This window comes from Ovis canadensis, chromosome 2, assembly GCF_042477335.2.
Source record: "Ovis canadensis isolate MfBH-ARS-UI-01 breed Bighorn chromosome 2, ARS-UI_OviCan_v2, whole genome shotgun sequence".
Classification (NCBI taxonomy): domain Eukaryota; kingdom Metazoa; phylum Chordata; class Mammalia; order Artiodactyla; family Bovidae; genus Ovis; species Ovis canadensis.
This window is the reverse complement of record NC_091246.1, coordinates 196,302,722-196,308,921: the sequence shown is the minus strand read 5'-3', so window position 1 is coordinate 196,308,921 and position 6,200 is coordinate 196,302,722. Positions and strand designations below refer to the sequence as shown.

The 6,200-nt window shown below is 37.1% G+C and overlaps 1 pseudogene; it reads right to left on the bottom strand.

The window, feature by feature from the left end:
• Window positions 1-1,666: 1,666 nt before the first annotated feature.
• Window positions 1,667-2,336, bottom strand: LOC138432443 (sentrin-specific protease 8-like; annotated as a pseudogene).
• Window positions 2,337-6,200: the final 3,864 nt, after the last annotated feature.

Genomic DNA, 6,200 nt, shown 5'->3' with positions numbered 1-6,200 from the left:
TTACAATATTATGTTAGTTTTAGGTGTACAGCAAAGTGATGCAATTATACATACATCTATATTCTTTTTTTCTGATTGTTTTCCCTGAAATCTATACACTTTTGCAACTTCCTATGAATCTTTAATGATTTCAGAGGTTTTTAAAACAATGAAAAAATGAAACTGACCATTACAATGTAGACCGTCCATCTCTTAGTAAATCTTTGAAGCAAAATGAATCCCAAAGTTGACCTCATCTCAGAGTTGTGAGATTCAACAATAGATTAAATTTTCATAATGAAATTCATCTCTTGTACTTGAACTGTGTAACTGAATTTAATCCTCATACCGATGATCAGATCTGGTTACCAACACTTTCAGATTACAGACAAGTGTATATGAACCTCAGAAAAATGACTTGTCCAGGATCACAGGTTTACCTTGAACCAAAGAAATGGACAAATGAATCTTTTTTTGACAAATCACTGCTACTCCAAAAAGCAACAGAATAGAACTAAGGATAATGTAGGAAGACTGAGACATATGTAGATTTTTAGAATCCCAGAGTCGTAATTACTATAGAGATATTTTTTTTTTCCTCTCCTCAGAGTAGAGATGTTGGAGAAAAGAACATTTATAGAAGTTTGTTGGCCACCCATAAATTTTTGATGCAGTTGGGCTTAAATGAAAATAGTTTGGCCTGGCACTAGAATATTGCATTTATTCATAAAAATGTCCAACCACCTCTAAGTAACTTTTGTACTCATTACTTAAAAGGCCCTCAAAACTTCCTGTGGAGAAGGAAATAGCAACACACTCCAGTATTCATCCCTGAAGAATTCCATTGTCAGAGGGGCCTGACGGGCTACAGTCCATGGAGTAGCAAAGTGTTGGAAACAACTGAGTGACTAACATACAAAGTTCCTGAAGTCAACTAGACTTTTTTTTTTTTTTTAAGAAGGAATAGCATTTCAAAAATTACATTGTCTGCATTTTTAAATTAAGTGAACAAGTTTAGAAAGGCCATTTTTTCCTCCTTTACAAAAATAAACCAACTTTAGTAAGTTTCAGATGCAAAACAAGAGGTCCACCACAGACATTTATTTCAACAAAGTTATTTAAGATTCCCCTTTTCTTAAAGTGCTCCAGGAATCAGATGGGCGACTATGGACTAAAACCAACCTTATCAAGTATTGACAAAGGTTATAGCTGGGAAAGCCTTTGCTTGTTGAATGGAAGAGGTATCACACAACTGAGTAATTGATAATACTTTGAATTTGAATTAAGTTAGGTTTTGAGATCTGCTTCTAGCCAGTTGATCTCTTGAAATATGCGGGCTGTGCAATAAGTTTTTTGGTTTCTCTATGATTTTCTTCTTTCTTCTAGACTTCACATATTCTTAATTTGTTTTACAGATTATTTTTTTTCCTGTTTGCAATAAACCAATGTGGATAAGAGAGCCCAGAAGGGAATTAATCAGTTTTGGGGATTAATATTGCTCTGAAATTAGGATTAAAGTAAAACTTTTCTTTAAGATAATACAGAGGACAACATTCTCTGAGGATACAGTAAGTATTCTAAGCTTTCCTCTCCCAGGCATCTTCCCTCAGGCACTGAGACTGCAGCCATCCAATACATGGGGACAGGCAGAAAGAAGAGACTTCAAAAATCAATTATAATTCAATAGCTAATTTTTAACACGTCTGGCAATGAGATATTTCCATTCTTCTCTCTTCTTTGTGGTTTATGTAGGAGTGAGTAGCTGCAGTAGTGATCCTGGCTGTTGTCCAAAGAAGTTCTGACACAAGGCCTCAGTGTTACATATCACGTACATCCCACAGTCATAGCAATTTTGTTGAGCAGGGGCTTTCTCTGCCACAAAGGTCAGTTCATTTCCTTTTCTGCCTAAGAAAGTTTCTAGTTTCTCTGCTACCTTCTTTGCATGGAATGATTTACTACTACCATGAGAATCATAATGAAAAAAAGCCATTTTTATGTTATAGATAAACCAACAAGCTCCAGTAGGCTTCCCTAGCTGTGTGTGTGGAATTATCATTGATAGCTAAAAATATAACTCTCTTGTTTGGGAGGTCCAACGGCTCAAGAAACATGGCCATCCCTGCTGGGTTGCCAGTGCACTTGATGAACTGAGTAACTTCGGGGCTGATGAAACAGACATGGTCAATGCAGTCATGAAATTGACTGTTGGCAAAGTACTCAAAGGCAAAACCAATATCATGGTCATTGAGTCAGCTTGGAGGATACAGCAGTGAGACATCTAATTGCCACAGTACACTGTCCATGTAACTCAAGACTACTGGATCCATCTTGTACTTACTAGGGGTGTTCAGAAATTCCAGAAGCTGCCTTGGACCTCACCACCACTTCTAGCGTCCAAGCAGCTCTGTACAGGCTGGAAAAGTAACTAGAATTTTTATTAGGAATTCTATAATATTCAGACCATTGATAGAAACAGTTCTCATGATGAATATTTTCACTTGATCTTCATTATATTTTTCACATAGCTTTGCCCAGTTGACGACAAGCTTTTGCAGGTTAAGCATTGCGTTCTGTTTTATTTCTAGCTTGAACTAAGGTAAAAACCCTGCCTAATGCATAGCAGGGGAGCTTAATGACATGGAACATAAATAGTGAGGAAGTATCCTCCCCCACCAAAGACATAAGATTTTAATTTAGCATTGTTTTCAGTCAAAACTCTAATGGAGAATTAAGATTGCAACTTGTTGAAACATCTTAGAAAATACATACAAATGTATTGCCAAATATATGCCTAAAATTAAAGGAAGTGTGTGTTTAATTTTGTCCTTTCAAAAAAAAGAAGAAGAAGAAAAAAATGAGAGGAGAAAAGGAAAATTTTTAAAGTTGTTAGGGAAAACAAAAACAAAAACCTGTTTACTCAAGTTCACTCTGTCTTGATTTTCTAGAATAAGTCAGACCAAAACAAAGAAAAAAAGAAGCTACTTAAATATTTACCCTTGGAATTTATTAGTTCTAAAATAGGCTGATATATTGGGTTAGTCAAAAAGTTGTTTCCTGTATCACTTCATGGAAAATAGATGAGGAAATAATGGAAACAGTGACAGACTTTACCTTTTGGGGCTCCAAAACCACTGCAGATGGTGACTGCAACCATGAAATTAAAGGATACTTGCTCCTTGGAAGAAAAGCTGTGACCAACCTAGACAGCACATTAAAAAACAGAGATATTACCTTGCCAACAAAGGTCCATCTAGTCAAAGCTATGGTTTTTCCAAGAGTCATGTACGGATGTGAGCATTGGACTATAAAGAAAACTGAGCACCAAAGAATTGATGCTTTTGAAATGTGGTGTTGGAGAAGACACTTGAGAGTCCCTTGAAATGCAAGGAGATCAAACCAGTCAATCCTAAAGGAAATCAATCCTGAATATTCATTGGAAGGACTGATGCTGAAGCTGAAACTCCAATATTTTGGCCACCTGATATGGAGAACTGACTCACTGGAAAAGACCCTGATGCTGGGAAAGATTGAAGGCAGGAGGAGAAGGGGATGACAGAGGATGATATGGTTGGATGGCATCACCAACTGTATGGACATGGCTTTGAGCTGCTGCGGCAGCTGGTTATGGACATGGAAGCCTGGCGTGCTGCAGTCCATGGGGTCACAAAGAGTCGGACATGACTGAGCGACTGAACTGAACTACTGAAAATTCTGAATGAAACTTTTGGCTGACCCAATACTTAGCTAGTTTAAGAATAATGCAAATTTATTAATGATAGTTAATAAATTAATTATACAAGTATTATTTTTATGGGGCTTACCAGGTGGTGCTAATGGTAAAGAATCTGCCTACCAATGAAGGAGACCTAGGGATGTGTGTTCAATCCCTGGGTCAGGAAGATTCATTCCTTGGAAGTGAAAATGGCAACTCACTCCAATATTCTTGCCTGGAAAATCCCATGAACAGAGGAGCCTGGTGGGCTACAGTTCATGGGGTCGCAAAGAGTCGTACACAACTGAGCACACACACAATTGTTAGGGGAAGCCAAAGGCATTTTGGCATTAAGGTTATTAGTTTTTGAATTTGACATGATGGAATTTAAAAACTTGCCTTAAATTGCTTCCCCCCCCCCCCACCCCGAGACAGAATATTCAATGTCTGTTAAGAAAAAGACAGTGCAGTAATCATCCTTATAACAAAGGCAAAGAGATCTTAATGGGATGAAGTCAATTCAACCGCCAGAAAAGAGACTTGAAGTATCTGTTAAGATGAAGGCATGAGAGAAACTGGGAACCAAAACAAGGGTTGGAAAGATACCTATAGGACTAGTACCTATTCAGCTGGCAGTATACACCTCAGCAGATTTCTTTAAGATATAAAAAATTTGAGGATGCTTTTGAAAAGGACCAATGGATGAGGGTTAAATTAAAAAAAAAAAACACTGTAAAGAGTAAATCATTTTTTACTCTCAAAACATTAGTAATTTCATGTGGTTCAACCTATAGTATAAGACAGAAAATGAAACAGATTTAAGAGAGCAATCTTTTTTCCTTAAACGGTGGTGGATACATATACAAAACTGTTTTTATCATTCCTTATAAGTTGCAGGGCATGGGCATTTCAAAAAGAAGCATCTAAATTCATATATTGAATCAGTATGCTCTGCTTTCTGGGATCAGCAGCAAGGTTTGATCCTCCAAACAATTCTTCTTCATGCAGTATGCATATCGTGCATGAAAAATGAAGTCTCTGAAATTCCTCATGGGAGATCATTGTACCATTCACTAGTTCTCATTAAAATCTCTCTCGTCCTGATTCCTATCTTAAATTTTCCTTTCATTAATTTCTTCTATTATGTCCAGTCATGCCCAATTTTATGTGAATATGTGTGCACTGGTCTTGAAAAATAATCTCACCAGTTTTATTTTAGAGGAATATTTGATTATAACACTTGAGAAAGTGTAAGCCTGGTACTCATATTCAAGTGGCAGATTCATCTTAATGTTTAACACCTATTTGTCATTAAAAACTTTTTTTTTGGTTTTTAGTATGCTCAAATTTGGTTGTTAATTAAAATTTCATTGCATATATCTTGAGAACCTGCAATTCAAGAAGGCTGACGAAATGTAAATGATTTGATGTACATGTGAAAATAGGATAAGAGGTCAGACATAATTTATAATAATCACTGTTAATTATTGGGATTGTTCAATGAGTTATGAGAAAACTGGGGCCACTTTATTTACACATGTTAGAATAATATCAATGTTGATAAGCACAAGAATATGTTTTTATTGCTCCCATCTCTCAAAAATAACCATCTTTAAAATTATTTTTCATTATAGGTTATTGCAAGATATTGACTATAGTTTCCTGTGCAAGTGAAAGTCACTCAGTTGTGTCCGACTCTTTCAGACCCCATGGACCATATAGTCCCTGGAACTCTCCTGGCCAGAATACTGGAGTATGTTGCTGCTGCTACTGCTAAGTCGCTTCAGTCGTGTCCAACTCTGTGCGGCCCCATAGACGGCAGCCCAGCAGGCTGCCCCGTCCCTGGGATTCTCCAGGCAAGAACACTGGAGTGGGTTGCCATTTCCTTCTCCAATGCATGAAAGTGAAAAGTGAAAGTGAAGTCACTCAGTCGTGTCCAACTCTTAGCGACCCCATGGACTGCGGCCCACCAGGCTCCTCCATCCATGGGATTTTCCAGGCAAGAGTGCTGGAGTGGGGTGCCATTGCCTTCTCTGACTGGAGTATGTAGCCTTTCCCTTCTCCAGGGGATCTTCCCAACCCAGGGATCGAACCCAGGTCTCCTGCATTACAGGCAGATTCTTTACCAACTGAGCCACAAGGGAAGCCCTGTGCTATACAGTAAACCTTTGTTGCTTGCTGCATATCTATGTTTTTTAACTAGAAATGCAGCATTCTATTTATATTAAGTCAAACAAGTGGAATGAAAATGTCATAAACATTTTAGCTGGGGAAAAATTCATGTTTTCTAAAATATATATTACATGTATTATTTACATATATGTATACAAAAGAGATGTTCTTGAGAAAGAACATTTAAAAAAAAGGAGATGGAAAAGTCGGAAAACATAAACTAGATAAAATAATTTCAAGAATGATATATGTGTATTTGTATAACTGAATCACCTTGACGTGCACCTGAAATATTGTAAGTCAACTATACTTCAGTAAAATAGATATATTAAGAAAA